This window comes from Nannospalax galili, unplaced genomic scaffold (assembly GCF_000622305.1).
Source record: "Nannospalax galili isolate Female #2095 unplaced genomic scaffold, S.galili_v1.0 scaffold846, whole genome shotgun sequence".
NCBI classification, from domain to species: domain Eukaryota; kingdom Metazoa; phylum Chordata; class Mammalia; order Rodentia; family Spalacidae; genus Nannospalax; species Nannospalax galili.
The window spans coordinates 2342807-2352164 of NW_008356458.1; the positions used below are offsets into that span (position 1 = coordinate 2342807).

The following is a 9358-nucleotide window of genomic DNA, read 5'->3' on the forward strand; positions in this document are numbered from 1 at the left end:
AGGGTCAGGAAGCAGTATTGGTTCCCCAGGTGTCTGGGGCCCCAAGACTAGGAATGGCGCAGGGCTCAAACTAGGAGTATAGAACGGTGGGGGGGGATGATGGAGGGGTGAATGTGGCTTAGGGAGTCCCGGCGCGCGGGAGCAGAGAGCTGTGCTATAGACTTACCCCAAGAGAGGCATCCTTTTTTTTTTTTTAAAAAAAAAGGGACATTCTATACTAATATCTACTATTTTGCATGCTAAAATTTTAGTGAAAATGTGTTGCAGCCAGGGTCCCTTTGACCTCCTCCCCACCGGGGCAGGGGATAAGTAGGTGCAAAGTCAATGACACAGACTCTGGGACACTCACTAGGCAATGTGCAAGCGAGCTGTTTATTGTGAACACAGGCGTTTCCTTTATATTCCCTTCCCTCATCCCATTAGTCTCTTATGTCTTGTTGGCGTCCTTCTATTGGAGCTGTGGATGTGTTGTTGGTTTCTAGCTGCCAGGGCGGATTTCCAGTCAGTGTCTTCCTGCTCATAAACAGGAAGCAGGGTGCACCTGCACTGTTGGTCTCATGCCTAGCCTCCTACAAAAATGTATTGAGAAATAATGCAAATGTCCCTAAAGTCACTTATTTAAAATGTATAATGCCCAGTTTTAAGTATATCCATGAAGATGTACACCCATCCCTGTATCTAACTTTAGAAATTTCATCACCCCAAAGGGAAACCTCTTGCCAATTAACAATCACTTCTTATTATAACATCTTGATCCTTACCCAACCACTAATCTGTCTGTATTTACATATCCTGAACATTTAATACACATACAAGCCTACATTAATCTTTTATGTCTATTTTAATCATTGCTATGCTATGTTTAAGATTTTATCAGTTTATAGCATTTATAAATACTTCATTTTTTTCTGAGTCCAAACAATATTCCTTTGCACAGTTATTTTGGTTTACTTTCTTCTTTGGCACATGATCCAAGTGCTTACAATAGTTGTGGGGTGCAAGAACTACCTCTCCATATTATCCCCAACAAATTTAATGTACTCTATTATATATACATAATGTAGTCTATTACATATATATATATAATAGAGTACATTATTACTGTATTAATTATATATATATATATTCTCCTATATAGTCTAATTTGTGGCCCCAAATATCCTTCAATGTGGACCCATCCACTGGAACCTGATTCACCTACCAAGAGTTCTCATGCTTGAAAGACTGTCTCTGCCCCTCCCAGCAATCATCTGTTGACACAATTTCTTTATGTGAGGTTGGAGCTTCTTATCTACTTTCTTCTGTCTATGCTAGGATTTTTTTCCAGTCTGAGCTTGCATGGGTCTTGTGCATGTTATCACCATTGCTGTGAGTTCATATGAGTAATTCACCAGTCATCTGAAAAACTCTGTTTCCTTGTGGTCACCACTTTCCCCTCTTCTGCAATGATATGTGAGTCTTGCGAGGCAGAAATTTGATATAGGTGTCCTATTCAGAGAAAAATGCTCTGCAGCCCTTTGGTCTCTCACATTAGCCAGTTGTGGGCTTCTGTGTTAATTAACATCTTTTGCATAAGAAAACTTCTCTGATGAGAGTTGAAAGATGCTTTGATCTGTGGGTATAACACTAAGTCATTGAGAGTCTGTTTAATAAGATAACTATCTGGTAGAAAATGAGTATTAAGTTCTCCCCTATGTTCTATGACCTGCTTAACCTCAGGTTCCTAAACCCGATCAATGTCAGGAATAGGCTCCATCCTAGGAAGGGGACCTTAAATCCAATTAAAGAGTGGTTGGTTTCTCTCATAATATTTGTACCACTATTGCACTGATGAGCATATCTTGCCTGGCCAGTTGTTACTACAGTTCACAGGATTCACAACTGGACAAGGTTGATGATTATTTTTTGACTTCTGGTAGCTTGCGTAGCACCTTCCAGCATGTGAATGCTAGCCATGAAGTCAGCACCAGCTTGATTTTTCCTTGTTTGTTCTACAATTCATGAATATAGTATCTTCAGCAATAGGGTATTACCATGGCCAGATCTGCCAGGTAACCAAGAGCAGGGGCAATGGCCAGTATTATTTGAAGGTTTATGAGACCCCCGGTCAACAAATTCTAGAGGTGGAATCCATTCCTGGCATTGAGTTTTTATTTTATTTTATTTTTTGGTTTAGATTTTGGTTTTCTTCCATTAGCTCATGATGTCTACAAAGGATAATGTCTTCCTGTTACAGGATAACTCCTTTTAATCTCTTTTTATGATATATATGTATAGACTTTAAGAAGCTTCTATAGCAGTAGGTTTCCATATGGCTTTTCCTAAAGGACTTTAGTGTTACTTACCCCTCCCTATATTCCCTCTGCTGCTCTGCACTTCTATTCCCCACTCTGTTCAACCTTCCATAGCCTAATGTTCCCCTTTCCCCTTTAATATCATTGCATCCTACCAACCCTACCTCCCCCACCTACCCATGGCCATTTATTAATTTCTTCACCTCTCTGAATTTTCAGTTTGAAACATTCATATAAACATTTCAAAGCTATCATTCATCTGTTTGACATTTTTCTTTCTGAGTCTGGGTTACCTCAAACAGGATGATTGCTTCTGGTTTCATCCAATTATCTGAGAATTTACTAATTTCACTTTTTAAGAGCTGAATAATGTTCCATCATGTATATGTACCACTCCTTCATTAACCATTCACCAGTTAATAGACATCTAGGTTTTTTTTCCAATTTCTGGCTATTATAAAAATGGCAGCAATGAACATGAATAAATAGGCATGTCTGCAGTATGGAATAGGGTGTTCGGGGTGTATGTCCAAGAGTGGTATGACTGGATCATGTTGCACAAATTTTCACTCCCACCAACAGTGAGTAAGAGTTCCCTTTTGTCCATTTGTTTTTGTTTTTTTGTTTTGGGTTTCTTTTTCCAATCTTTGCCATGCTGAGAGGGGTAAGATGAAATCTCAAAGTGATTTTAATCTGCATTTCTCTGATGACTAGAGATATTGAACATTTTTAGAAGTGTTTCTCAGTCGTTTGTATTTCATCTTTAGGTAACTCCATGTTCAGCTCTTTGTCCCACTTTTTAATTGGGTTGTTTGTTTTGTGGTGTTTAGTTAGTTTTTGGGTTCTTTATATATTCTAAATACTAACTCTCTGTCAGAAGTTTTAATGATGGTGTCCTTTGATGTACAGAAAGTTTATAGTTATGTGATCCCATTTGTCAATTGTTGAACCTAATGCTTTGTGCTATAGGAGTCCTGTTCAGAAATTCCTTTCCTGTGCCTGTAAGTTCCACTGTATTCTCTACTTTCTCCTCTATCTGATTCAGGTATTAGGCCTTATGTTGAGAACATTTATCTATTTGGAGCTGCGTTTTGTGCATGGTGGGAGGTAGGAATCTAGTTTCATTCTTCTACAGTTTGCCCAGCACCACTTGTTAAACATACCACCTTTTCACCAGTGTGTATTTTTGGCATCTTAGCCAAATATCAGGTGGCTGTAGAGGTATGGATTTAAATCTGGTTCCTCAGTTCGTTTCCATTGATCAATTTGCCTGTTTTTATAACAGTATCATGCTGTTTTTGTTTTAGTATAGCTCTGTAGTATAACTAGAGATCAGAGATGGTAAAACCCCTAGCAGTTTTTTTTTTATTATTGTTCAGGATTATATTGGCTACCTACCCTGGGTTTTATTGTGTTTCATATGAAATTTGAGATTATTTTTTCAATTTTTGTGAAGAATTGTGTTGGAATTTTAATGGATGTTGTACTGAATAGATTGTTTTTGAAAGGATAGCAATTTTCACAATATTTTTAATATTTATTATTTTTATTTTTATGTGTATGAATGTGTTGCTTGCATGTACATAAGTACACCTGTGTCATGCAATGCCTGTGGAGATCAGAAGAGAACATTGAGTTCTCCTGGAACTGGAACTATGGACTGTTGTCAGCCACCATGTAGGTGCTGGGAATTGAATACAGGCCCTCTGTAAGAGCAGTCAGTGCTCTTAACTCTGCTAAGCCATCTTTTCAACCCCATCAATTTTTACAAAATTAATTCTACTGATCCATGAGCACGGGATATCTTTACATCTTCTGGTATCTTCTTCAATTTCCTTCTTTAATGTCTTAAAGGTTTTTTTTTTAATTGCACAGGCCATTTACTTCCTTTGTTATATTTATTCCAAAACATTTTATGAATTTTGAAGTTATTGTGAATGGGATCGTTTCCTGGATCTCTTTCTCAATAAATTTGTTGGTGGTATATAAGAAAGCTACTAATTTAACAAAAAACAAATAATGTAAACTCATTTAATAGGCAAAGCAACAAGGTTTATTTAACTCACAATTTTGAAGGCTGAAAATCCACACAGCAAGGAATAGGTCCTGGTAAGGCCCTGCCCAACCTTGCCTGCATCATCTCAAGGTGGATGGCAGTGACAGGAGTATGTGTGGGAAGAAGAGATCAGATATCAGAGATAGATTTCAGTCTTACAAGCACTTTGGAAGGTGTGTCTGCTAAGCAATTTAAAGGCTTCCCACTAAGCACCACTTCTTAAAGGTCCCCCTACTTCTCAATACCACCATCCTGTAGATCAAGCCTCTAAGACACACTTAAACCATGTTCATACCACAGCACCGGTTAACCATCTTATTTCTCATCTTCTTGTGTAGCAAAAACTAAATATATGAATGATAAACAAAGGTTTTTTTCTTTGCTGATCCCTATCAAACCAGCCCAAGATTTTTGAATAGGTTTGGTAAAATCTTCATGGGTCACACAAATGATAAAAATGAAAGATGATGAAATTAACACACACACAATCTTAAGCAAAAGATGTAGAGACACTGTGAGCTCCAGGCAAGATGATTCTGATTGCTAAGGCTTATGCTCAAAGCCTCACTGAAAACAGAGGTGAAGCCAGGTACAGAGCAACACTGCACAAAAGAACTTTCTATGATGGTGGAAGTTTCTCTATCTCTGTGGCCCAGGACGGCAGCCCCTAGTCACAGATGACTACTAAACACTTGAGAGGCGGTAATATGACTAAGGAACAAATGTTAAACTTCATGTAATTAAATTCATTTAAATTAAGTTAAATAGCCTTAAAGGGCTTTGACTAATATAATGAATGTCATGATGTTAGAAGATATTACTGGTAAAAATAAACAGTAGAGACTTTCCTCTGTTTGTAGCTAAATGAAGCCTCTGTTTATAATAGATTTAATCCCACAGGAGAGAAGCAATATGCTGAAGGCATTCCAAAGATCACCCTGCAATTTAGTCTTCTTGATGCTGTTTTCTGGCCATTTTTTTCCTGTTCAAAGCCCCATACATACACAACAGCACTTGTTAATGTCTCTAAATAATAGATTAGCATTATTTATGACTTATGTGTCCATACTCATTTTTTTCCTAAAAATATACAGAAAGCCTTTCTCTTTGATGAAGGAAAAAAGTTAGCTGGCCACAGAAAGCGAAATCACTGTGACTTCGTGCAAGTTCCTTTTGTCAATATGCAGCTTCAACCAGCTGACACAGAAACCATTACCCACCACTCTTATTTTTTTATGTCACCACTCAGAGTTCCTTTAAATCTGCTTCAAGCTCCTCAAGCCCTTTTAAATTACATCATAACAAGTCGATGGATGGGAAAATGGCCAGTAATATATGGTCCATTAGATATTCCCTATTGGCCTTCTCTTACAAGGCATTTCTCAAAACATTCTGCTACTTTGGAAAATAAATCTTTCATATTGATTTCACTATCACTACAATCATGAAGAACCAGGCTTCCCAGTGACATGGGGTTGCAATTTGCTGAGTCTAGAAGACACCAGCCCATCCTTTACCATGTCCCAGAGGACACTGGCCCACCCTTTTCCACGTCATTTTGCATTCCATCCATTTTGTTGCTTTTCTCTTTTCTTCCTTCCCTCAACCATTCGACAAATTTTCACTGGGAACTTTTTGGGTCTGACTACCTCTGGATTGTGTAGGGATAGAATAGTGAAGGTAGGCAGACTTCTGTGTTATAGAGCAATGGAAGGCCACACTGCATGTTGGGCAGTAGGGGAAGGGCTTATAAAACAGGAAAGTTGGAAAACAGATAAAAATATTTGTCTGCACAAAAGAAAGAGGGTATTAAGAGATGGACTTGGAAGACAGGCGTGGTGGTGCATGCCCTTAATCCCAGCATTTGGGAGGCAAAGGCAGGTGGATCTCTATGAGTTCCAGGCCAACTTGGTCTACATAGCAAGTTCCAGGTTAGCTGTGACTAAAGGGAGACCTTGTCTCAAAAAGACAAAAAAAAAAAAGAGAGAGAGAGAGGTGGGCTTGGAAGTCCAACATACCAGGCTTGAATATCATCAAGAAAAAAACTTTAAAGAAAAAGGAAATATTTCTCAGACTCATCTTTAAGGACTAAAGAAAAAATTATTTGAAAACCATTAAGGGACCTCGGAGTATAGCTCAGAGGTAGAACTCTTGCTCAAAAAAGAAAAAAAGAAATAAAGAAAATGATGGAAAGTCAAGGCAACTCTCACTCCTTCATTGAATAAAGAAGTTGATGAATGGAAAAATTACAAAATCTCTGTGTTGAGAAAAGCTAATAGTTTATAACAAATTTAAATTAATCCTCAGGGCAACCTAATTAAGCAGGCTTTTCTTTACTTGTGTGCAGAAAGGAAAACAGAGGTCTAGAAAAGTGAACTAATTTAACTGAAGCTGCACAGACAATAAGACAGAGCTGAGCTTAAAATAAGGGCTTTGGACTCCCAGAGTCCTTTCTCGATAACAGCAAATAGTCTCTGAATCTAGAACTCTCAATATATAATCCTCTGTGTTCATAATATGGCTGCAGTCACAGAAAGGTATTCAGTGGGCATGTAGTGAAAGACTGATGTATGGTTATGGACAAAATGAGGCTGTGTTAAAAATCAGTACCTTTAAGAGTGCAAAAAAATGAGTTTGGGGATTCAACTTCTGTAATACCATCCACATTCATTTTTCTATTTAAAACACAGCTATATAAAAGAATTGCCTATGTCTGTGGTCACTGTTGTCCATAATACATCTGAGCCACCTAACCTTTGGATCTGTTTTTCCTAATGATTTCTGGCCAAACCATCCAGCCTTTTCTGGTCTACCAGCTCCTCCATAAATGGAGACAGATCAGAACAGACTATTAATACCCAAGCAGATGCAGAAGCCACCCAGATGGAGAAGTTCAATGTTAATACAAAAATATTTAAAAGAACTACAGAATGTCACACGGAGGCTTAGCAATACAAAGGAGTTAGAAGGCACTTATTTTTGGAAAAGTAATTTTTTTCTGTATATCACATGAACATTTTAAATGGAGCTTCTGCAGTTTGCACAAGAATTCTACCCTATTAAGCAAGAGGTAGTTTTCATGGTAGGTAATTTTGCCTTCTTGATTGTGTGTGCTTAACCATACTGGATTCCATTTGTCAAATGTGCATTGCACAACACAACAACCCCACAGGGGACATGCTCCTAGTGTCATTTTGTTGAAGAGAAAGAATTCCCCAAATGACTTCCACTGAGATTGGTGAAAACTGGCACTATAGCAAGGTTTGTGACAGAGATCATAAGAACCATAGTTTGACATTTCCTTAGTATAGAGAAAGTTAATTAGAAAATTATATTTAAAGGGTGATTGAATGATGTAATAGCTAAATTTCAAAAATAAAAATGAATTTCTCCTCCTAAAATGACATATTTTTTTCAGTTTTTTTTCTCCCCATAAAAGTGGCCCATCAGTGCCTCCAGTCCTTAGCTCCCATCAAGACTTTATGTGGAACTCCAGAACCTAGACACTACTTTTCCAATATGTTTCTCCTAAAAAGAAACCTGGATGTTTCAGAGGCGAACTGGTCCCCTTCTGAAAGTGAATCTTTTCAGTAGCGCCTAGAATACCAGGGTTCAGCTAAAGAATATCAGTATTCTGGGAAACATCAGACAAATAGTCAGTGTCTCAATCTGGTTTTTGCTGCTGTAACAGAATAGCACAAACTGAGTAACATTAAAAAAGTAGATTTATTTGGCTCATGGCTCCAGAGGCTCAGAAGTCCAAAGGTTGTTACCAGCATCTGGAAAGGCCTTCAGGTTGCAACATAACATGGAGGAAACGCAGGCAGAGAGGGAAGGTGAGCTGAATTCCACCGTTATCAGGAGCCCACTCCTGCAGTAATTAATCCATAACTCAAATACCTGAGTTCACCCATTCTGGAGAATTTATTACCTCTTAAAAGTCTCATTTTGTATCACTGGTCCACTGGCTTTTGAATTAAAGTGGGTGTTAGAGGAATATCCAAACCATAGCATCCAGTTTAAAGGAACTTATACTGGCCAAATTACGGCAATTGGGTAATTAAAAAGAGCAAAGTAATCATGGATAAACTGCACAGTTTCGAGCTTATGAAAGGCCATGATTCCATCCTGACCATAAATGGAGATGTTAACCCGAAGCTAATTGAAAGGTAGTGCTACTAAGGAAAGAGTGACTACAGATGTCCTGTTCACAAACAACTGTTATGACTAAGAGAGAGGGGGGCAGCTTGTTTTGTCTGTTTATTCTTCTGTGTACCTATTCATAAATTTAGGTGTATTTTCTATCAAGTAAATAAAGAAAGGTAAAAGAATTATGAGACCTCCCTTCAAGTGGTTGTTGAGGGTGGTCCAGAAGACTCCCAAAATTGATTCGGTTTTTTTAATGTGAATGAGTGTTTGTTTGCATGTATGTATGTATGGACATAGCCTCCAGAAAAGGATAATGTATCCCCTAGAAATGGAGTTACAGATGGTTGTTAACTGCCATGTGGGTGCTGGGAACTGAGCCTGGTCCTCTGCAAGAGCAGCCAGTGCTCTTAACTATTGAGCTACCTCTACAGCCCCCATGTTCACTTTAATGTTGTAAACTTTGTTAGAAATCACATTTTCTAAAGAAATCAACTATTTTATGAATTGTAGATAAAAGTTTTAGCATCTAACTTCTATTCAAGGACTATATCCAGGGGGCAAAGTCCTTTATAGCTAACAGAAAGGTTAGGGTGTTTATCTTCAGTTTATCATACAAAGAATAATGTAACTTTTTAAGTATGTGTATATGTGTTAGAGATCGAACTCTGAGCCTTGGGAATGCTAAGCTCATGGACTATCATTGAATTGCACAGGTAAGGGTACCTCTTAATATAATCATATGAAAAGAACTTCCTTTTTAAAAATATTTTATGTATTTGTGTGTGTGTGTGTGTGTGTGTGTGTGTGTGTGTGTGTGAGCATGTGTGAAGGACAGGGGATAATTTTTGGAAATTGATTC

At 37.9% G+C, this 9358-nt stretch overlaps 1 pseudogene; it reads left to right on the forward strand.

Annotated features, from left to right (window-relative positions):
* The first annotated feature begins 8087 nt into the window (after positions 1 to 8087).
* LOC103751198 overlaps positions 8088 to 9358 on the forward strand; it is a 14515-nt pseudogene continuing 13244 nt past the window's right edge.